General features: G+C 39.8%; 1 protein-coding gene across 1 annotated transcript in view; it reads right to left on the bottom strand.

The window, feature by feature from the left end:
- The window catches only part of ko (Stork-head domain-containing protein knockout), a 780,139-nt gene that overhangs the window by 408,197 nt on the left and 346,752 nt on the right, over nt 1-25,190 (bottom strand). The window contains exon 2 of the mRNA XM_067144715.2: nt 23,425-23,495. The gene's annotated coding sequence lies outside the window, so the exon portion shown is untranslated. The remainder of the gene's footprint in view (nt 1-23,424; nt 23,496-25,190) is intronic.

Genomic DNA, 25,190 nt, shown 5'->3' with positions numbered 1-25,190 from the left:
TACGTCGCACCAATACAGATAGGTGTTATGGCGACGATGGGATAGGAAAGAGCTAGGAGTGGGAAGGAAGCGACCGTGGCTTTAATTAAGGTACAACTCCAGCATTTGCCCGGTGTGAAAATGGGAAACCCAGAGTGATAACATCACATCCCACGATCAAAGGCTATTGGAAACTACGGCTCATCTAGGTTACTAAAAAGTGTGCCTCTTCTTGATCTGACTTGTTTTCAAATATTTTATCAGGCAGGCCATGTATACTGTATGTGAAGTTTTCTGATCTGCTTCTATTAACACTGTGTTGTAAAATATGTGAACCTCAATAGAGTGAGAAGAACTGGCTTGAGACGGGAATGATATTCAAAATAAGTGCTTTACGAGACAAAACAGCAATATAAATTAAAGAAGAAACCGCTCTAACCATAGATGAATGAAGACAAAAAAGGACCATTAAATACTTTCTATTCATCAACAAATTAATATCGGGGGAGTTGGATAAATGAAAACCAGACAAGCAAGATGAACAATGCATAAGTACAGGTGATGCGAGGTCAGCGCAAGGAACCTTTTCAGCCTTTTTTTTATTTTTATTTTTTCTTTCAAACCCGCGGCCGCTAGTTGCATGTCACATACCTCCTCATTTGTTTTCACGTATTCAGAGTGGACCTTCAATAAGACCTATGTTAAAATCAGTAACCTGGCATTGAATCGAACGAGGGCCTCCTGGTAAGAGGCAGGCCCGCTAACCCTAGACAGCGGGGCCGGCTTGTGAGCCTGTAGAGTTGCTCAATATTGTTGAAAAGCAGTGTAATAACATCTGCGGAACATTACGAGTAAACATGCGCTGCTGAAAATGCAACGAATCTCTCATACAGGAACTCGGTGCAAGATGAGGATCCTGGTAAATCCCACTCATGTTAAGTATTTGTATCTGTTCGATTGAATGTATGAGAGGGTTCGTGATCTACACGTCCTTGTTATAATCAAAGAGTCAGGAACAGTCACGAATCTTTACTTAACCCACATGCTGACAGCTGGAAGGCTAATCTGTTCATCGCTCAGTATCACGTTCTTGCCAGGGATTGGTTTGACATCGCCAAACATTATCACACCTCAATCGTGGTCATGTCCTCAACTGGTCAAAACTTGCCTTGAATCTTATCAGTTACATTCCGGTACTGTCTTAATACGATACACCCTAAAGATGATGTAGCCTATATAGTATCTTCAGTTACATACTCCTTGCTGCTACTTATCCAATCCGATCTACCTGACGGCTCTTCCAACTACGACAATGTTAGGTTGCGAGGCCATGGTTACCTTATTTTATCATAATCTTCAATTTTCCATTTTATGATGACCTCCTGTAACTTCACCTTAAAAAATTATCAAAAGCACCACAAACAGCGATACTGTTGCCTCCACAGCTACCATAGCTCTGGAGGGCTGGAAGCTCAAGACCAGTGGGTTCGAAACCTACAGTGCACAACCTTCGACATGTTTTTTCAGGGATTTCGTATTAAACTTCAGGCCAGTGCAGAATTTTCTTCATAGAGGGGGCCGATGACCCAGATGTTAACCCTTTTAAGAAACAATCATTAACTTCATTGAGGGATAAGAACGCTCTTAAGAAGAAGTGCTGTTTCAGAATGTGCAAATATTTTCACCCAAATGCTAAAATTAATACAGAATCTGTTCTATAAAAAGTACTTGTAATTGATCTCTAAATGTAAAACGTTTCCCAAGTGAAAGCAACCTGCGTGAGAAAAATTCTGACACTGACGTTAGAGAAGATTCTATTGACTAATTCTTATCAACCTCAATTTATGGTAAAACATATCTGCAACGTAGATTAACCTGGGAAAGAGAGAGATTTTATTTTTCTCTTAACTGGTTCATTTGATCATATCTGAAGTTGTTCACTGATAGGAAGCGAAGAAAAGCTATTTTCATATAAATTCGCTCTGTGGTTTGTCAATGACAGCCTGGGATCATACGGTACCATACGTCCCTTACGCGAGCATTTTTTTTTTTTTTTTTTTTTGCGGAAGTTTGGTAATATATTTAAGTTTCATAATAATTATTGAACGTAATCCGTGAGGTACTTTCTCTCTATTATCGTTCTCTCAATCCATCACCGGGAGGGAGGGACCTCGGCCACGATTTCACTTGCTAGTTGCTTAACGTCGCACCGACACAGATAGAAGGAACCGGCCGTGGCCTTAATTAAGATACAGCCCCAGCATTTGCCTGGTGTGAAAATGAGAAACCACGGAAAACCATTTTCAGGGCTGCCGACAGTGGGGTTCGAACCTACTATCTCCCGAATACTGGATACTGGCCGCACTTACGCGACTACAGCCATCGAGCTCGGTGATTTCACTTGCCGGGAACATTTACAAGAATGATCAGTTTTTCTTTGCTTCCTTTTATTTGGATGAAAAATAACCTAGATAATTATTTATAGAAAAAAATATAGGGGGATACATTAAGAAAAAGATTATTTGTACACTATTATTTACAATCGTTCATAAAATCCGGCTGCATTTATTTTGCTGTTACAAAGAAGCAAGTAGAAGTTCATTTCTACACATTACAATGGTTTGTTCTGTATAGTCAACTTCAACAACTGACCTGACTTTTCGTTCGTGGGATTTCATTCCTCGTTAAAGAAGCACTCAAATATTTCAGTGATGACATCCCGGAGTAACAGTACGATTTGTGAAACGGTAAGGATTCAGTCTATGTTGAGGGGTCTAAATATGTTTGACTTATTTATGTATTATTATTATTATTATTATTATTATTATTATTATTATTATTACTTGTCTTTTACTTGTCAGAAATCCTATTCAAGGGGAACATCCGACTGTTTATCTCGTTCGTAGCTGAAAACTATTTTGGTTAGTGCGCGCAACTGCCTTCGTGTAAGATTGTCTACTAAATCCCTTCATTCTCTCCTGCAGAGTCTTTATCAGAATGTACAGCCGCTGCTCAGTGTCTTTCTCTTCCAGAACATGTAATACTTCCCCTAAGATGAGCCATTGTAGAAGGAAATAAATTACCAAGTTACTAGGTTCAATTTCTGAACACACTGTATCCTAGGGATTAAAACTGGCACACAACACACACGCGCGCGCTAACTGTACTGAATGATTCTTAAAAGACCTGTCTTGCATTCCATGTGCAATGTTATCATAATTATAGCGCCCTTTTCGATAATTAGGATAAAACCTTTAGTAGTACGCGCTGGTGCTAGACGGTACCGCAAGTCCTTCCCGGGTTCACTAATTTCCACGCCTCGGGGAGAATTTCGTGAAGCAATGAATGTTTCAATGATTGACGGCCGGTGATCTAACGGGCAAAACGAAAAGACAATCAATCTAACGCATATTTCAACTGTGTTTCAAGAAATTTACATAGTAGAATATCTTTGCCATTGTTTGCCCATCAATTCGTTGGACAATGCACGCATATAATTCATGTTCGAAAGTACCAAGTGGAAACCTCTTTGTACAATGAAATGAGTTTACATGATTAAAAGTTAAATTGTAAAATAAAAAAATAAAAAACGAAAGCCGCACGTATTAGGCCTAAATAAGATTGGCTTGACATGATATGTATGTACTGACAAATAATCCGGCTCCGAAGCTGAATAGTTAGCATGCCTGCCTTTGGTCACAGGGGCCCCGGATTCGATTTCCGGCAGGTTCGGGAATTTTAAGCATAACTGGTTAATTCCGCTGGCACGGGGACTGTTGTATGTGTCGTCTTTATCATCACTTCATCCTCATCACGACGCGCAGGTCACCTACCAGCGTCAAATCAAAAGACCTGCATCTGGTGAGCCCAACTTGTCCTCGGACACTCCCCGCACTAAAAGCCACACATTATTTCATTTTCACGGACAAAGAACGTCTCCTGTCGTCTCTCTCTTTCTAAAATCTTCCAGAAAATTTTATTTTAAATTTTAGAGATTAAATGATAATACACCGAAGGGTAGAATTAAGCGCAGAAATGAGAATTATATTTCAAGACATGATGTCCATTTAGCCCACAGCATGGGAATCTTCCACTGAAATGCAGATGAAAATCCCGTCTGTCGTGGTGATATTATAACCCTCAAGGTTTTGAAAGTTTAGAACAATATGTGCGTATTTATAAATAAAAGTTCAATGTCCAAGTTGTCGTGTTTTACAAAGCAAAATGGACGTCGTGAGCATACAGTAATTAAGTTATAAATATAATTAAAATTACAAAATTCTCATGAAGTAGGGGTGGATAGGTAGGTTTCTATCTGCTCTCCAGCTGATGAACGATGCGGGTGTCCGCCGCACACATAGTCACGCGGAACATGTTCTCGGGGTAATTCATTCTTGTTATAATGAATGTATTTCGAAATTAGCCGGCCAGCAGCCCCATCCTACGGATCCATCACTGTCACTCGCACATAATAGAACGTGCCTCAACCCCGTTGTTAACAGGGTAACCAAGCCGCATTCAAAAAGAGTCTTTGCTTCTTGCCTCTGGACACCTCCCAAGGTCTCTGTAAGTTTCCACATGGTTCAAACGTAGGTATTATGAAAGAAAGGGAAGAAACAATACAAAACGAAAGAAAGTAGGAAAGAAGAGACTATTTTCAAAATTGAATGAGGCAGGAAAGTAATCATAATTCGATAATTTCATTACTATCAACTGCGCTGAGCTTTATTGACGGGCTGAACCTAACCCAAGGTCTGTCGATTAATTTTCCTAAACGTAGACTACATTTCTTCCAGAGGATCTACTTGATCAAAAGCGACACACAGATAACGTTATACACAGCCGTACAGCGCATGCACATACTCTGCCGTGATCATAGTTAAATAAACCACTGTTTAATATAACTTCAGAGTGTCAAAAATAAGCCCAAATTATATACAATATTTCATATATTTTTCTCTATTTGTGCATTTTATCACTGTTATGGTAAATAATATTTTTGTCTCGTGGAATGAAACAGTGATATTAGCAATAATTATGAACATTTCGTAAAACATTGTGTAATATTAATAAAGCGATAACGTCTGAGTGAACGTTCCTCTAAAGGGATGAGTAAAGTGTGATAGCAAAATAATATTTCAAAAATTCCTTCATATGTTTGTGTCGTTTCACTGATATAAAAGCGTAGCAATTCTACACAAGGCATTTTCATGGAAACAGATTTCATTTTAAGACCTAGACTTTCACGACCACTAAATGCCATTATAATATATAATTTTGGGGATGTTGGGTCGCGTCACTTATAATATGCTGACGTGTTTCAAACCTGCAACTAGGATAATTTTCTGAGTAAATTACAAAGATTTTATTGGCAACTATAACTCGAATAGGAACAAGGTTCAAGATAGAAAAAAGATGTTGACGAGTTAACTATGGCGGGTAGCCATGATTTACGCAGTAAATAGACGTCCCCTTTGTTAAAATTTGGATTTCTTTTTTTTTTTCTTCAACTGGTCTTACGTCGCATCTCTCAGATAGACCTCATGACTGCAGTGGTATAGGGCAGGTCTAAAGTTGTGAAGTAAGCAACCATGGCCGTAATTAAGATACAGGGAAACCATGGAAAAACATTTTCCAGGTTGTCCAATGTGGGGTTCGATCCACCATGTCCCGAATGCAAGCTCACAGCTACACGTCCCACCGCACAGCCAATTCACTCGGTACCAACGAACTTCTTAAAGATTTATAAAGAATATAATCGGAACAACCTGGGATAGAAAATTTATAGCCAGACCAAATGTTTGCAAGGTACCTTAATTAGTAACTAGTATTCGACTGACAGTCTTTTCCAAGTATCACGAGAAGAAGATGAAGCCAAGTGATTCGATTTCGTAATACAGTTATATACAGCGACAAATGATCTAATTTTTACTTACTATTTCCATGATTTATCCAGAAAAATTGTAGGACCATATAGGCCTATGGTACACTTCAATCCATATTCCTGTGGCAGCGGCAACAGGCATCTTAACTGCAGTTTCTTACCCAGTTACTACTACACATTTCAAATCTTATCTTTCTTGGTCTCATGATTCACACTTATCAAGAATTTCATTTCTGACACATGGATTTTCCTGTTTCATAGTTAAATAAGACAGGTCTAGACTGGTTGCATCATGTATGAAATGTTTCTGTGAAAGATAATACTGTTACATCCTTTCGAATACCAAGGTTTGTTACAGATACCAGAATAAAGGAGTTTCGCACTGAAAAAAGAAATCCTGGACGTGATAATAAAGCTAATAAAGGAACTTAAATTTAAAACATTTTTAAACATTTTGGATGTCTTATTCGACTGTGCCGTCATCTTTAGTTTATATATTTCAAAAATTTTGAAGAGAACTCTCTTTTGCTTATTAATTATGCACGAATAGAACGAGACGTAATTAACTTATACAGACGAACTCAAACACCTGCTCCCCGAGCCAGAGAGATCAACACGACGTGTTTCAAATTCCAGACCCCACCGGGAATCCAACCTGGGGCTTTCTGAACCAAAGGCAACTAAACTAATTCTAAAAGAATTATCTGTAGTGTCCTGCAATTCTCTTATTCACATTCTAGGGCAATAATTAGTGATAGCTACATATTCACAACTACTGACGTATGTTTACTTTTACAAGTTGCTTTACGTCTCACCGATACAGATAGATTTTTTGGCGGCGATAGGATAGTAAAGGGCTAGTAGTGGGAAGGAAGCGGCCGTGGCCTTAGTTAAGGTGTTGCCTAGGGTGAAAATGGGAAACCACAGAAAACCGTCTTCAGGGCTGCCGACAGTGGGGTTTGAACCCACTATCTCTCGAATGCAAACTCACAGCTTCGTGCTCCTAAGCACACGGCCAACTCGCTACACTACTGCTTACCTATACTCTACTGTATGTTTAGTTTACTTTTAAACTTTTGACCGAGCTCGATAGCTGCAGTCGCTTATGTGCGGTCAGTATCCAGTATTCGGGAGATAGTGAGTTCGAACCCCACTGTCGGCAGCCCTGAAGATGGTTTTCCGTGGTTTCCCATTTTCACACCAGGCAAATGCCGGGGCTGTACCTTAATTAAGGCCACGGCCGCTTCCTTCCAATTCCTAGGCCTTTCCTGTCCCATCGTCGCCGTAAGACCTATCCGTGTCGGTGCGACGTAAAGCAAATTGTAAACTTTTGAAATGTCTTGTGCGTATTCATAGACTTGTATGCCTCTGCTTTTAGGATTATAGTGCCATTTATCAGAATTAAATGGTAGAATTTGAGGGTAGATCGCTGCCGTTCTGTACCCATGCAGGTGGGCTCTATCCCGGCTCATCCAATGGTATGTGAAGGTGATGGGACACTTATAGACACGTAGACACGTAAAAGTACTCCTGTAGGGCAAAATTCCGGCAAGACGAGTCTCTGAAACCCATAAAAGCAACCAGTAGGACATTAAACAATTATAACATACGGCTGTTATGCCTTTCTGTGTTCAGTCTGCAAGGTTCTGTGAGTCAACTAAATGCCTCCACAATATTCTATTCCCAACTAGCTCTGTGGCCTTGTTTGGTTCCACACCACTCATGGCCGAGTCAATTATTCTCCTAGGTAACCAATCCTCCTCCATTCGCCACACATGACCCTACCACCAAAGCCGATTTATACGTACAGTTTCATTCATCGATTTTATTCCTAGCTCGGTCTTTCTCGCCTCATTTCGAATACCCTCCTCCACTGTGGCCACCTCTCTGTACCAGCAATTATAAATATGTGGTGGTAGTAGTAGTAGTAGTACCTTCTTTATCAGCCGCGTGGTGTTGCGTTAACGCCTCTACCTTTTACCCAGAGGCCCCGGGTTCGATTACAGGCTTGTCAAAGGATTTTAACGGAGAAGCAGTGTGATATGAGAAGCAACGGACCCGTAATACTAGGTAATACGCCTGAGAATGCACTCACGCTTTCCACGAGCCACTGAAATATATTCAGGCCACCTAGTTGGGCAGCAGGCGTGTTGGCAGACCGAGGCGCTTAATGAGGTGTTTGTGATGCAGAGATTTAAAAAAACGAACCATGGGAAAATGTTCAGGTTTGACAAGTTTAAAAGTCATCGCACGATTTTCAAACATACACAAGTACATGAGATTGATCCCTGGTTTCTAGAATCAACTTCGCCAAGAGCTAAATAATTTAGCGAAGTTAAAGGCGTGACTAAACGTGCACAAGAGAAACCAAGAGTGGTCCGGCGAGGAAGTACCGCAGCCAGGCACGGATATTAGGGGAGAGCTGTGGCGGTATGATTTATTACAGTCGGGGAGGTGGGAAACAGTTTAATTTAAACTTCGAGGAACATCATAACAATACCCGCACTGTGGGCAGCATGGACCGACATTGTGGGAACGTCAGACCTCCTTGCATCTGAACAACACTTCGCACTGTCGACAGGAAATGATTCTACAACCAACACTAGTGTCAATCCTCGTAATACTTGAAGTGATACAATATCAGTTTTGCCGAAGATAATATTGGGGTCTATATAACTCAATAATAAACTAAGGCAAAGAATACAAATGGAAAAATAATTTAACGATGGATATGATTCAGATCAATTTTCTTCCTTTTTTCATTATCTCGCTCATGCTTTATTTAAGGCATTACTATTTATATGTGTTGATTTTCATAGTTTTATTCTCGCTTAAATGTTTCCTTTTTGTGTATATCACATGGAAATTTGTGGGTGCAAGTATGCTTGAAAAAAAAAATCTATATGAAATTCAATCAACTTATTTTAACAGTAATTGCAATTCTGAAGCAATATATTTCTGAGAGCATTAAAATATGTGCTTAATAGTATGTTGTGTTCACAGTATTGAATATTATTGATCAAGGAAACTTGGGAGTCTCCGATTCAATCATTTTGGCCGGATTATTATTGAAATTTTCTTTCTATATCTAGCTAGTGGTTATACATCGTATTAGCACAAGTAGTTGAATTATCTGCAACGGTGGGACAAGGAGAGCACTAGGACTGGGAAGGAAGCAGCTGTGATCTTAATACTTAATAACATATCCTGGACTGCTGCGGTGGGATCGAATCCATTGCCTCCGAATGCAAGCTTCCAGCTACACGACCCGTACAGCGCAGCCAACTCGCTTGGTCTCTTCCATGTTCCTTCGGTTGTAAGCTGTAGACCATCCGTAACCACGATGACCAAGCGCGAGGGGATGGAGCTCATCGAGCGGCCAAGTTTAACATGAGTCGACAAGTTACCACTAAACACTTCGGTGTTGTGTTTATAGACAATGCGTTTGGTTACGGTTGTGTTAAAATCGTATTCAATAAATACTGTTGTCAGCGAACATATTCATTACCCCAGCTGCAATAATGTTTTTTTTAAAAACAGAAACACTCACTACACTCTCTAAAGTCAACATTACCATTTTATAAGGCTGCATTTTTCGTGGAAAGGTCTACCTGAGAAAGATGTTTCAAGAATATTTTCAACCACACGCTCGCACATACTTCCAAATTGATATTCACGGCAGTGACGACACCATCATAACTCAATCTATAGCAGATTTTAAACAATGTACTTACAGTTTCATCCGGTGACGCTTCGTGATAGTACAGTCATGGTTTTCACAAAAATACACTGGGACTAACTATTTGTTGTTTTACTTAAAACGCCTCATCGAAACGAATCAGCAAAATTTAACTGGTCTTTTACTGTCATTGAAGTTTCATAGTTTCACTCGCATACTGAGCGTACGTGCATCAAGGACAAACGAAGGAAAATATTTGTCACGACGTATAAAACACGTTATATTTCATGAAGAATGCCACAGAACTCGCGAAACCTTCACCTATAATCCAAGAGGAACACTACAAAAATTCACTATATACCACCATCACAGACAACCACTCGCACTTAACTCTGTGTTCATGCTGGGCAACATAAATATTTTTCTGCGGCTATTGGAACACACAGTCTACACGTGCAAAGAACTGTATACATGCCGAAACACAAGACTAAAATATATACTTCTATATTACAATTTATTTCATATACTGGCTCTATTTTGTTAGCAAGACGATGTGCAAGTGGCTATACTGTTAAGATGTTGATATTTTTCTTGCACTTTCTAGTGTGTGGCGCTGAAGACTTCGAGTGTCAAGTATTAAAACTAACACCCCTTACCTAAGCTAGCTGGCCTATCGTCGTAAATTGCTGTCGGGGGAGGGGCCACAGCTTCACCTCGAGGAAGGTTCAAGTGCATGCGTCACCCAAGCGACCTGAAATTTCGCTGGGGTAGCTGTCTATCGCGCCGGCAAGGAAACTCAGCTCGCTGGAGAAGCTGAACTGCGGTAGTGTGAGCGGATTGTCGAGACAGCTGCACTTGGCTTGGCTTAGATCTTAGCAATTTTTTAAACATTATAAAAATCGTTCTAAGGAATAATTAGAAAATGGTAATACGAAGTTCTTTACCCCAGCAGCGCTGGGGTAGATGGAGGTTTAGTGCATGGCACTGATTGTTGTCACATGTAATTCGATCTACTTCACTTCTATCAGAAAGACGCATTTAGGCCATATACCTTGCGGCCCTGTCTCTGACAAAACCGTTCATTTCTTTTATAAGGGAAAAGCACTGACAGTATGCGATTTGCTAATACATTTCAAATAGATAAAGCGATTATGCTTCTAGAACTTAACACATGCAACACATCGTTTCCGTAGTGTAACGATTATCAACTGCTGTCTTCGGAGGCCTAGGTTCGATTCTCGGTACTGCCATAGTAGGAGGGCTGGTATGTGGAGAGAAAAAAATTGCATCACCTGGAGAAAAACGAGGACATTAGAGTTGTTTTCCTTTTATGCCAGAGACTTCATGGCTGTGGAGGTTGGCATTTATTATTCAAAGCTCTCTCCTCAGTTGGTGGTTATCCTTGTCTGGAAAAGAGACCTCTTTTCATGCATGCGTGAATACAAGTCATTCATTAATCATGCATTCACTCATTAACCATTCATTCATCCATTCATTAATCATTCATTAGTTATCATGCATTCATCCACATGGAATGTTCTCACCAAATCTGCTGGAGTTCCGTAGATGTAAGCAGAGAGCATTCAATTCATTAAATCATTCAATCACATATTCATTCATTAATTCATTCATCATGCATTCAGTGATGCAGTATAACTCAATCAGGCAAATCATCCATTTAGTCATTTATTCATTCACTCATTCATTCAGTCATAATGTCTATTGTAAGCTAAGGATAACATTGTTCAGACTAGTGACACAAGTAAATACTTGCACTAACAAGAATATTACTAGGGGTAAGGTACATGTTGTCCTAGACTAAATAAAAATGTAAACGTCTAGGACAAATATTAGAAAATACAATTTAGAGATCGGGTGTAGTCAGTGACGAGGCGTAATTGCAATATTTAAGGTATTAATAGATAAATTAATTGTAACAAAATGTTGCATGTATCAAATAACTTGGACTGCAATAAATTATTACTCTCCCCAGTTCCTGGTGATCCGGAACTAGTGGACGGGAGTATTCTATTCTATATTTCAATCAAATTATGAAACTATATTCATAAGTTCTTCGCACGGCTTTATGAACAAGGATTAACGTGGTTAAATTAAGGCGGCCCTCAAGTATATTTATGTCTCACAACACACTCTTGCTGACAATATTTACGAGCATCACTCGAGAGTATACCACGTAAAGCTGACCGTGACTAAAGCAGTAGTTCTTTTGATAATGTCGCAATATAATTTGCGAAATATAAACCCATTAAATACGAATCCTAAACCTACACAATATCAGAAAGAAACACGGAGTGCAAGCATAATACTATGATCATGAAAATGGTGAATAAACTACAGGCCACAGCGTTCTCAAATATGAATAAGCACGCTTTAGTTCTCTCAACAAAACATTGTAGCCTCCAAACGCTTTCCGCAGAATGCGCGCTCATTCTTCAGCTGGCCTGTTACTAAACGAACGACTTTATACAAATGATGACGAACATGGCTTCACCTGAGCCCTACTTACACGTGACATCAGTAGCCTATTAATTAATGAAGTGACCACAGAGTTACGAAGAAAATGCATACGATGTTTCTTAGAGTTCGGAAGTTCAGGTAAATTTTTTTTCTTGAGTCTGCGAAGACGAGGCGCAACATCATACATATTATTTTAGTGGTAAAGATCCCCTTCGCGGCGCTCACAAGTAACCGATCGTGACAAATGAGCATTCAAAAGAAAGATAATAGACACTAGCAGTGACGAATTGCACTTTCATTTCATAAATATTTATAATTTCTTTTAAAAATCAGTTTAGAAAAATTGTACGAAGTGTGCGATTTGCAAATACTGTTACTGTAGGAAAATACGCGCCATCATCGCTGTCCACTTCACATTTTGGCCGCTGGAACGCCTGTTTTATGTCATTATAATATGCTGTAATTATCAGTTAAAAAAAGATTGGTAGTGAAACCAAAAATTACTTCCGGAATATTCGTCAGTATAATAATGCACATGCATTTGCTTCCGTTCAAGTGGATACCATAAATGTTAAAAAATCAAAGATTATATTAAGTGGTAAGTAAGACTGTCTAATATTGTACTGATTTGTGTATTCCTTAGTTCATCGTTAGTTCACCAGGAGGCTACTCCACCCCATACTTTATGAACATGCGAGATTTCTCGCACGGATCCCCTAATAATGTATATTTATGCTGGGTCAATCTAGGCCAGAAAATGGTGAGTTTTATTGGTCCTTTTTTGCCTTTTTCGGTGTTTTCTGCTTTAATGGTCTTTTTTTAGGTCTTAACGGCTTTTTTTTTGCACCTTCACCTTATTTTGACTATATTTTTACTGCCATTCTCAATTCGAATCATCATTAATTTATCCATCAACTCTTATTTTCTCTAGTAAATACATATATTTGAATCATATCTGAAAAGAGAGGAAATGTAATGAAAAATTGAAACTAGTGCTTGAAAAACGCCAGGGGTATCAAATTATGTACAAGGTAAGTGAAATATTGAAAAGAGAAAATGTTGATGCAAGTGTTTTTGAAGAAGATCTCATTTGCTTCAAGCATGAGCCATTTAACATCCGGCGATATGGAGAGAACCTGGAGATGACTATACTGTAATATCTGTAACCCTAATGTGATTAAGCCAAACATGATTCCATTTATATTAATTTCAATTTCTTTCTCCAGGATGTCCATTCCAGGTTCACTGAATTCAGTCTAGGTGGGGAAAATAATTCTTTCTAAATTTTGCAAGTACTTTTTTTAACAAATACGGAAGTCCTTTTTATTAAATTATATTAATCTAAAAATATATACTGTTTGAAGAAAAAGAATTTCACTCATATATTTTTGCACTGCATGTCGCATACCACCAGAAATTTTGCATTTTTAAACATTATATTCCTTCATGTCCGCCTCTGTGGAGTAGTGGTTAGCGTGATTAGCTGCCACCCCCCGGACGCCCGGGTTCGATTCCCGGCTCTGCCACGAAATTTGAAAAGTGGTATGAGGGCTGGAACGGGGTCCACTCAGCCTCGGGAGGTCAACTGAGTAGAGGTGGGTTCGATTCCCACCTCAGCCATCCTGGAAGTGGTTTTCCGTGGTTTCCCACTTCTCCTCCAGGCGAATGCCGGGGTGGTACCTAACATAAGGCCACGGCCGCTTCCTTCCCTCTTCCTTGCCTATCCCTTCCAATCTTCCCATCCCTCCACAAGGCCCCTGTTCAGCATAGCAGGTGAGGCCGCCTGGGCGAGGTACTGGTCATTTTCCCCAGTTGTATCCCCGACCAAGAGTCTGAAGCTCCAGGACACTGCCCTTCAGGCGGTAGAGGTGGGATCCCTCGCTGTGACAGAGGGAAAAGCCGACCCTGGAGGGTAAACAGATGATGATGATGATGATGATGATGATGATGATGATGATATTCCTTCATTAAATATGTAATTAAAACTAAAATTGGGAATGAATTTGGATCGCAAATTTAACGTCCTTTTGCCACTTTTTAGGTCCGCTTTTCATATATTTGGATTTTTATAGGTCTTCAACATTCGAGCCCTACTTATAATTTCAAGACCACATGGTGCACTTCGTTTTTTGGTAGGGAAAACAGTTTACCCATTATTTTTAGTTGATGTAAGGCAAAAATTGGCCAAATTTGGGACATACCCCTGTAAAATCCCCCCACTATTTCGAAACAGTGAAATATATGAAAATCAAAAGTATCCCTTGCGTGACTCGGAAACTGAAGCTATATTGTTACCAAATTTCATCTCAATCCGTCCAGTAGATATCGAGCGTATCCGGAACAAAACAAACAAACACAGTTGTTGTCACAATAGATGTTAACTACAGACGAAACTCTTAACTCAAATTGAAAAAGGAGACCGGTCCCACCTAGACCGTGTGACGGGAATATCACCTTGAATAGAAGCTCCTAGTCATCGATATCAAGGGCTCTAAATCGATTATTGTCGATTATAGTTAATAGCCTTGAGGTAAAGCGCCCTGGTTACCTTATAAGGACAGTCAGTAGCAGTGGACGGCCTACGTGACCTTACTTTCCCACGACCATCCTGTTCAAACAGCTCGCTCCCATAAATAAGAGACAGTATTTCATAATTGAGCTAAACAATCTCCATAATGGACTCGTATGATTTGTTACTATGTGGTCAAAGACATTAAGCTCAACGACTTAGCCTTTTCCTCTCAATATCTACAAATATTCAAAGTTAAAAATTACTAGTATGATATTTTTAAATTTCGGCTTTTTCGTTTTCGTTTTTCGTTTTGGGCGACCACACAGCCAGCTTCAATTTGTATGTATATGTTAAATATTATACAATATTATTTTTACTTACGGCATATTATTCAGAAGGATGCACAGCACTGGCTGAGACAAAAACAATAGAATACAAGACAAAATAAGTTCATAACTAACGTGCTCAAGTCAGACACGCAATAGATAATAATGGGATGTGGTCTACGAAGAGGCCCGGTGTAGATCATTGAAGTAGACGCCGTATAGGCTTACCCAGCAATTGAGGTATCGGAATTAACCAATGAAGGTTAAAATCCCCGACCCGGGCGGGAATCGAACCCGGGGCATCCTGCACAAAAGGTCAGCGCACTAACCATTTAGCCACGGAGTCTGACACGCAACAGATGAGTCGCACAACTCACACAGCTATGCTTCTCAGAAATTAATTAAAGAAAGAAATACAAATCAAGAAAGGAATATATTGCATTTTTCAATGTACTTTTCAACTATGTCCTGCCTTATCCATTTTCAGATTCCTGCACATCTATTTTACCTGGAAATATCGCTTTTAATATCTGAAATTTGTGATGTACCTTCCCGTCCCTACTGTACTTTGAAGCCGAACACGTATGATTTCTTTTGAACATTTTTAAAGAAGTAAATAATTATGAAAACACATTTCTTAGAGTGCTAATTGCTTTCCAGTCTCTATGCCTTTTCAGAACAACAAACGTGTATTATATAGGGTATATTTTAATCATAATCAATATTTACTCCAGACATTTCCTACGAATGGACGAGAATGCTTGCTTATGTTCACCATGGGTAGTACTTCAAGGATATTAGAATATTTTCTCTAACTACCGGGACAGCATTTTCTGACTTATAACAAGAGAGCAATATCAGTGAAACCAATTAGTTAGTATTTGTCACTCTAGGGTCAAGGAACTATAAAAATAAAATTTGTCGAATGTGAACTACTTTCAATTAATTTACCAAATACGGTTTGAATCTCCTAATCTATTTAAAATACCGATGTATAGAATTTAAAGGCCCAGTCCACGCATACAGTTCTACTGCTTACTTGCACTACCTCCTTTCCTATCCGACCTCCCTTTGCCAACTCATGTTCTCTTCCATTTCAGACGCCATTAGTTTTGCGAAACCTAGGGTGTCTTTACATTTTCACGTCTTTCATTGTCCTCCCGTCTCTTTAGCCATCACTTTAATTCTTCGAACAGCCAGACCTATTCCTCTTCGTGCTACGATGAATGTTAAATGTGGGTTATTATCTCGTTGCACATCCCCTTAGAATAATAACGTACACATCAATACGCGGTATTCGCATGTTCTTCTGTGAACAAAATACCGCTTGCAACGCTAGGGGAAACTGCCTTTAAAAATACAAGAATGTAATGTTGCCTTTAATGATGACATACATGGAATTTCAGGACATGTCGGATTCTTATTTATTTATTTTATTTTATTTATTTATTTGTTTATGTTTTTGTTTGTTTTTGTTTGCTTGTTTGTTAGCGTACGGCTTTTAGTGCCAGAAGTGTTCGGGGACAATTTTTTTTACGTCGCACCGACACAGATAAGTCTTATGGCGACGATGGGACAGGAAAAGGCTATGAGTTCAGCTCATCAATTCTGTATCCGCCTTTCACGGTATACCCCAAAGTGGTAAGCTACATGTACCACTGTGTGAGGATATAATTTCACTGGACAAGAATGAGAAGGAAGCAGTCGTGGCCTTGATAAACGTACCATCCCAGCATTTACCTGAGTTGAAATGAGGAAATCACGGAAAACAATTTTGAAGATGACCTATGGGGGATACGAACCCACCTCTCCCCCGAGTACAGATCTATAAACCATTACCGACCGTGCTGCAACGAATTGAGCTAACCTGTTCGATAGATTTACAATTAAAACCTAAAGTTTACAAATCTGAATAAAAATACACACACATCAAAGGTTACCGATTAATCAAAATAACAGTGACTCAAGATATGTTTTAACTAATATTTTGGAAACATTGCTGCAATGATTTCATAATAATTACGACCGCATAGATACTTCGGAAATATTGTTGCAATAAGTACAACCGCACAGATATACGGTTTTCAATGTAAGCACAAATTTAATAAACTATCTATTGTATGTACACTGCTCCAAGCAACCAGTCTGAAGAGAAGGCTTTTGTTAAGCTATCACAAAGAAAGTCTTTTGATACTCCTGCCAGAAGCAGCACACTCCACGAACTTAGCAGCTAAGACCATTCCTATGGACAGTTAGAGGCTGAACCTTACAGATGCTGTCAGAAAGGAATTCTAAGTAGTGTTTAAATGCCTGCGAGAAAGCTATTCTAGGACTGTATCTGACAGCGGACAGGTTCAACGCAAGATAATGGGTAGGCCCACCATATGGACAAGGCATATGTACCACGAGAAAGTCATGGGGAAGAAGAATGAAACAGTCATTCTATTTAAATCCGCTCTTCTGTGCAAGATGATACCCAAGAAGCCCATTTCTCAAGATATTTTGAACAGAAAATATCATGTAAGCCTACATCCGGGGTCTATATTTACAGAGTTATCAACCCCTCTGCGTACAGACGAAGGAGGTCCCAAGAGGAAAAGGATGTACATTATTATTATTATTATTATTATTATTATTATTATTATTATTATTATTATTATTATTATTATTATTACGAAAGTCTCAGTTCCATTGACCGACACAACTCTAAGGAAGTGATCGCCAGTTTCTGAAGTATACTGTGTACTTTGTATTGCAGCGACAGCAGACAATAAATATTGACCATCTTACTTACCTTGATTACCCGTCTTAGTGACGTCAAGCAGGACAAGATTTTATCGCACTTCTTTCAAACAATGACAAGTCAAGCAGCTATCTTGTCGACCATTTGCCAACTGGGACATAAGCTGACTTCAAACGATTGTACTAAATGTTTCTGTACAGGCAATATCAGTTGTAAGTTCTTCGAACAGCATTAAGAGATTAAAACAACGTATGAAAACATACTTAGCTCAGTGCTGAGATGGTCTAAATGAAGGTAGGATACAATTTTTGTATTAAAGTATTTGCCATCTTGCCTCTCATCTGTAAGATCGGGGTTCGATTCCTAGTCATTCCAAAATTTTAATTCTACACTGAGGGATGGAACGGAGCTCAGCTAAGGAGTTTTCTGATATGGAAGGCGGCACCCCTGCTCAGAAGGCCAAGTTATACCACTGCGGTTATTGTTACGCTGAACAAGTGCACTCCAACATCTGCAGACCAAGAGGTTTTTGTTTGTCCATCTAAGTCAGAAGCCATCCCACAATTCCTAGGAGGAAGAAGAAAGCACTACCTCAAACACAAACATAAGTCAAGTGGTCCTTCGCCGAGCCAGCAATAGCTATGTTTCAAAGATGCGTGATCTGACATCCGAAACGACGCATTGTCTACAGGCCCTCAACATCACAGATATTAACCGATTCTCCAATAAAGGCAGTGACCTTCCAAATCCAAGAAAAATCCGCCAAGAACTAAGAAGCCGTGAAACGGCAACTTGGTGCTCTTTGCCTCAGAGGGAGATCGGTGTAGGATCAGGCATCGCCAGGGACTCTCTTGTAGCGAATGGCGGGAGGCAATCAAGATGAAATCAAATGTTTCTGCAGTACGAACTATCCCGGGCAGAACTCAGGACGGAAACCGCTGTCGCAGATGCACTGGCTTACGTCTTGGGTTCTTGCCCCTACGGCGAAATACTGAGAAATTCACGTCACCACAAGATCACTGATTGCAGAAGAACTCCGTAGCAAAAATTTCCGTGTACATGAAGAAGTCCGCGGTTTTTCTACAGCAGGGAGTACAAGACGAATTGACATAATTGCCTTTAAAGATAACGACAAGAAAGGCTTCATTATCGATCCGACCATCCGACTCGAGCACCATGTCGGCCAGTCTACTGAAGTTCATCTACGGGCCCACCATTCCTTTCTACAAAGATAAATACCAGCTGAATGAAATAGAGATTATCGGCCTAATGGTTGGCGCTCGCGGCACAATACCTGCCTTGTTCATAGAATTCTGGAAGAAGTTCGATGTGCCTTTGAACAGCATTGAAAGAATAGTCGCCACCACCATACGTCGATCTGTACACATCCTGAAATCTCACGTGTTCGGACATCCATTAGTAAAAACACAATCCGTATCACCGCTATATTCCTATGCGATAAAACATTTTCTATCCTGATATGCTTTACTTTATCCATTGTGGCAACCCGTAATTGCGGGAAGTCGTTGGTTCGTTCAATAAATACATGAAGAAGCAACAAAAATTCCGTTTATATTTGTTGACAGATGACTTGCCTTAGGAGAACTATTTATACGTATCTTCGAGAGGTTCCACAGTACATCTACAAGGATACGTTCCTGAAAACCGAGCGAGTTAGTTACGCGGTTCGGCCCGTGTTCAACTGTTAGTTGTTCGAATTTCACTATCCGCAGCCTGAAGATGGTTTTTTTGTGGTTACCCATTTTCACAGCAAGACATTGCTGGATCTGCCTTCTTTTTTAAGACCACGGTCGTTTTCTTCCCACTCGCCATAAAACCCGTCTGAATCGCTGCGACATAAAATCAACAGGGGAAAATGCCTGAAAATGAAATATTTAGAGCAGACTCAAAACGAAGTATAGAAAAGGAAAATAAGATACCGATATTATGGTCACATAATGCGGAACGAAAAGTACCGAATCCTTCAACTCATCACAGAAGGAATAAGACAAACGCAAAAACGCACCAGGAAGAAGATGCAGTTCATGCCTAAGGAATGTAAAATATCAGAACATGTCCCGACAAAGCGTGTGCAACAGGATGACAAATAACGTCCACTGAAGATAAGGCGCTTGAAGACAAGTTTATGCAACTTCCCAGACTATTGCGGAGCATTTACACTAAATGATGGTTAAAGATTCAACCAGATTATCTCACGAGTTAAGATACTTAGGATATCATTCAATTTAAAACTTTCCAAATTAGACGACGGCAGAGACAGGCTTACAGATCGGGAACTTCACTTCCAGTTCCCCTCCCGGGCCAGACTTACTGCCAAGCCTACAGAAGCTCTTGATTGACTGCAAGGTGAGATTTGTGACGACACTCTTCTCGCTAGAATGTGAGTTCAGCCAGACCTCGACACTTGGCAAATATTAAATCAGTTGCACAATACCAGTCTGCCTGAGGTCGCGCGCAGGTACACGTCATGATGTTGACATTCAAACATTAGACTTATCCTGACTCAATCCGCGCACATTTCTTACACTATTTCCTTGCTACTTGAGAGAGACAGTATACAGTAATATGACACAGAAATTCTTAAGAACAGACATCTGCACATTCGCATACCTGTTATTAATATTTAAAGATCCGCTTGTCAGTGCAATTCAGTCTAGTGTATTTGCTATCCTACTTCTTTTCACAAGAGATTAATCCTGATATAAACAAATAGGCGGAACACCTTGCCTTTGCACGTGGACAAAGACATAAATCTGCGGATATCCGCAAAGTTAGTGTCTTGGTGGATACAAACTGTATGTCAGTGCGGATAATTTTGCTGATAATTTCTAAATAATGATGTTTATTGATTTCCCCTCAGGTATGCTATTACTTTTGCTTGTGGTTAGGCGACCCGTGACCCTGGTTTGGGAGAATGGTGATATATAGAGCATTGAGATCATAAAGACATAAATCTGACCTAAGCCTAACTAGCTTCTGTCCGCAATTAGTGGAAGAAAGGAACAATGGTCAATACGTCGCTAGTCGTCGAAAAAGAAAATCCCTCATAAACCTGTGACTGTAGGGGTTCTGGTGCCAGGTCTCAGGCCTATTGTATTATGTTAGCAGATCTATCCGCTTCAATATCCTGGGTGTAATATACTGAAGTTAAATATTTATAATATCCGCGGGTAACAATTTGCGGATGCGGATAACCATTCGCGGATGCGGGTGCGGATGCGGATGAAGGAAGCGCAGATGCGGAGCGGATGTTATTTTTGTATATCCGCGCAGGGCTCTATTCATAGTGAGAGAAATGGAGCAAGAAGTAAGACCATCGCGTGTAGTGAAGCACAAAAGAGGAAAACCGCTCAGAAGTGACCATAGGCAGTGCACTGTTCAATAAACTACTAAGTGAACAGAATCCAGGTTTAGTCGTTTATTCAGAAGTTCAGTTCTTCGCACTGTTGTCTTATGCGATGCGCAGCACTGTACGTCCGAACACGAGACGTTGACAGGGTGAAGGTCGGTACTACACGCTCAGCAAATCACAACTCCTTCTTTGGCGGATGTGTAGACATACCATGTTTACATCAGGATTATACTCTCGTATACATAATTATAATACATCAAATACATAAAGATATATAAGTACATGTTTCGAGAATCTATCAGTCTGCCGATTGATCTTAAAATGCAAACACATCTCCAAGGGCTTCGCATCCAATATAATGAAAGTTCAATTGAACTTGGAAGGCTAATCTTCTAACAGGACTACATTTCTTTCCGTTGGATGCGCCTTGGCAATGGTCGCTTGACGTCCCACGAACTACTTTTTAAAGGTTTTCGGAGACGCCGAGGTGCCGGAATTTCGTCCCGCAGGAGTTCTTTTACGTGGCAGTAAATCTACCGACAAGAGGCTGGCGTACTTCAGCACCTTCAAATACCACCGGACTGAGCCAGGATCGAACCTACCAAATTGGGGTTAGAAGCCTCAACCGTCAGAGCCACTCAGCTCGGCAAGAACAAAATGAGACCTATGAAGGGTGTCTGGTTTATGAAAGTCATACAGATGCCACACCACAACAGTATTTGATAATTGCAAATCAGCTTAATATTAATACCATACATGAATTCTCACACGATATTATCATAACAAGACTGGACATAACATGAATGTTATTCATGTTTGAACTTTTAATGCTTTATTGTATTGTCCTTACTATGTTTAAGTTAGGGCATATTTTTAAAGGCCTGCGCCGTGGTGTAGGGGTAGCATGCCTGCCTCTTACCCGGAGGCCTCGGGTTCGATTCCCGGCCAGGTCAGGGAATTTTACCTGGACCTGAGGGCTGGTTCAAGGTTCACTCAGCCTACGTGATTAGAACTGAGGAACTATCTGACGGTGAGATAGTGGGTCCGGTCTAGAAAGCCAAGAATAACGGCCGAGAGGATTCGTCGTGCTGATCACACGACACCTCGCAATCTGCAGGCCTTCGGGCTGAGCAGCGGTCGCTTGGTAGGCCTAGGCCCTCCAAGGGCTGTAGTGCCATGGGGTTTAGTTTTATTTTTTAAAAGGTCTGATACATTCATGTGATTTTAATCTGTAAACTAAAGAAGAGAATATTGATAGATTCTCGAAACATGTACTTATATATCTGTACGTCTTTGATGTAATAACAAATATACTAGGCTTTGAATTGTATTGACAAGGTGGATCTAAGTCAATACAGAACATTGGTGGCAATTGTGGTCAGAATTATAGATGCAAAACCAAACCAAACCCCATGGCGCAACAGCCCCGAAGGGCCATGGCCTGCCAAGCGACCGCTGCTCAGCCTGAAGGCCTGCAGATTATGAGGTGTCGTGTGGTCAGCACGACGAATCCGCCCGGCCGTTATTCTTGGCTTCCCAGACCGATAGATGCATTCGCATAAAACAAAAAAATCACACAGCGGTGTCGAGGTCATGACCACAAGTTTTGACGTAAAATACGAGCCAGGTAACATTATTGTCGAAATAAAGTACCCAGTTAGTGTGGATTTGTAATGTTACGGTTGATAATGTATTTCCTTAACAAATTTGCACATCTTCAAGACCATGAGTTACAAATCGTCTTCCACCACTGGGACAGTAGATATGCTCGGCTAAAGCTCCAGGAGCGCGGAGCTTGCCTCACCGCGCCCGACCGCCTTAACTTGAAACGATCCCGATAAAGATTTTGACCCTCGATATTGGTGATTTAGGGATTTTATGGAATTATGATAAGTTTTTCTATCCTCTCGAATGCATTTTCGATACTTCTGATGCCATTTAATTTCCATGTCACGGCATTTTTGAAAGAAAGAACATTTTCGAACTTCTCCGCACCAAAGATTCTCAAATGTTCATTACTTGAGTTTCATTTCTGCCATAGACGTGTAGAAATCACTGAGACGGAACGAAAGACACCTCAAACCACTTGCGATCATGCCGGAGTCCAGAGCTGTTACCCGATGACGTCATACTGAGATCAGAGTCTTGCTGATTGATTCACTGTGTTGTCTAGAAATTATATTGATTTTAAAACGTATGCGTTTTTGTAACGCTCTCCGGCCCAAATACGTTTACGAAAGAAACTTCAGACGTAACCTATGCCAAACGGCTGCTTTAGCTACGTCATCTCTTTCAATAATTTCTCAACCGTAATACGCATTTCTAAATGATTTATATTGAACATATGACCTCAAATGTGAATAACTTGCAATGAGAAGGTTAAAAATCATATAAAATCAATGGAAACTACCAATTAAAACGGTTTTATAAATCCATATCGCAGTACTTACATTTTTATGACGAAAATAATTCTCGAACTCCCCCGTGCTTTTCTCTTCAGCGAAGTTGTCACGAGGAGTTCCTGCAAGAAAATATAATATAATTATAAAGTAATAATTAAACACGCAATTTTATTATTTGTTTCATTAGCAAATTATATTGCACAAAAGAAATGCATACTACTATGAGAAATACAACAGACCAAACAAAAGAAAAATCCAGTAGCTCATAAAGTCCAAGCCATGTAAATGTCAAGATAATACTCCCCACCCAAATGGATATGGTCACAGGCTTCTCACCCAGGCAGTTGCGCTTGAAAATCCCAGCAAATGCATGCGATATTGTTTTAAATGAAAAGCTACGTCCAAGTAGTTTGGATTTCACGTAAAACTGTGACTATGATTACGATATCAACAGTCACGTAAAACTACGGGCCTATTTTGCTTATGTTTCATAAATTGGCATGTCATTTTTGTACGTTGTAATTTGGTCCTTAATGTGGCCAAATTCTTATTAAAAATGCGATATTTATCTCCAAAAGGCCACTCATCCTCATGTAAATCTGTGCAACGTTCACGTTTCCCCAGTTCCTGACAAGTACCGTGGCTATTCTATCTTGCGTTCAGCAGCTAATATCCATATAAATAAAATTGTAATTTTGTCTATAGGCCCTTACACTTCATATTTTTTATTAAGTATACTGAAGTCGAAATTAGGTTCACTTCAATTTTTACGTGTTTGTTTGTTTTTTGTTTGTTACATCACAGGAAAACTAGCACACAGAATTCCTTTAAAGTCGGTATTTAAGTGCAGAGAGATCCCGGATGTGCACAAAGGCTCAAAATCATTTGGTGACGTAGTATTATTTACAGGGCCGTACAGAAAATGTCAAAATTCTGCATGAACATTAACTGCATCGAAAAACTCCCTAGCTAAACTCATGTAAAATATAATTTTCGAACTAGTAAGTTTCAAACGTGTTTACCGTACGAGAGTTAAAAACAGGAAGATTATTGATTCTTACATTTTCTACAATATTTCAAATATCTTCGGAAATGTTAGTTCTAACTAAGAACTGCACATAACAATAGTGAAATTTAATTTTCAATCTTTTATATATGATATTAGCTTTACCGTACGATTGACAAAATTGTAGATATTCACAAATTTATACATGGATATTTAAGAAAACATCTGTCGGCTTGACCGAAAATATAATATTTGGGAACATAACATGGACCTTCATGTCAACAGAGTGGTGTGTTACTAGCTATTCCTGTTAACCTACGATTGTCACTTTTCCAATAACTCGTCAGCGACGGATATTGCAGCTAGTTTTGTACAGACATATCGTACATAACTGCACATGTCAGATGTCATGAAACCTACTCAGCAGCCCGATTTCTCATTACGGACGATTCTCTAGTGAGTAACACGTAATGAAGAAAATTTCTCATGTGTGTCTTTAAATGAATCTATTAGGAACTCTCTTCATGAAGCAAGATTAGGAATATTTAATAGCGGATATTAAAATACAGAGAAACGAGAGGCGCGTAGAGCTATTACAAGCTAATAGCTCGTAATTCCTGTGTAGCGCTGAGAGAACTGGACTTACCGAACGAAACCAATCGGTAAGGTGAGGCTTCCTCTGTTGAGAGCAATCATTTCATCAAATCTAGTCGTTACAATGTGGTACAATGTGTTGAAGTGGGCCGAGGAGTGTGTTACAAGTAGAACACGTGATGTCTGCAACTGGAGCAAGCGAGGCACGGAATGT

The sequence above is a fragment of the Anabrus simplex genome, chromosome 1, assembly GCF_040414725.1.
Source record: "Anabrus simplex isolate iqAnaSimp1 chromosome 1, ASM4041472v1, whole genome shotgun sequence".
In the NCBI taxonomy this organism is placed as follows: Eukaryota; Metazoa; Arthropoda; class Insecta; order Orthoptera; family Tettigoniidae; genus Anabrus; species Anabrus simplex.
Note: the sequence above shows the minus strand (reverse complement) of the source record. Positions and strands in the feature narration are given on the sequence as shown.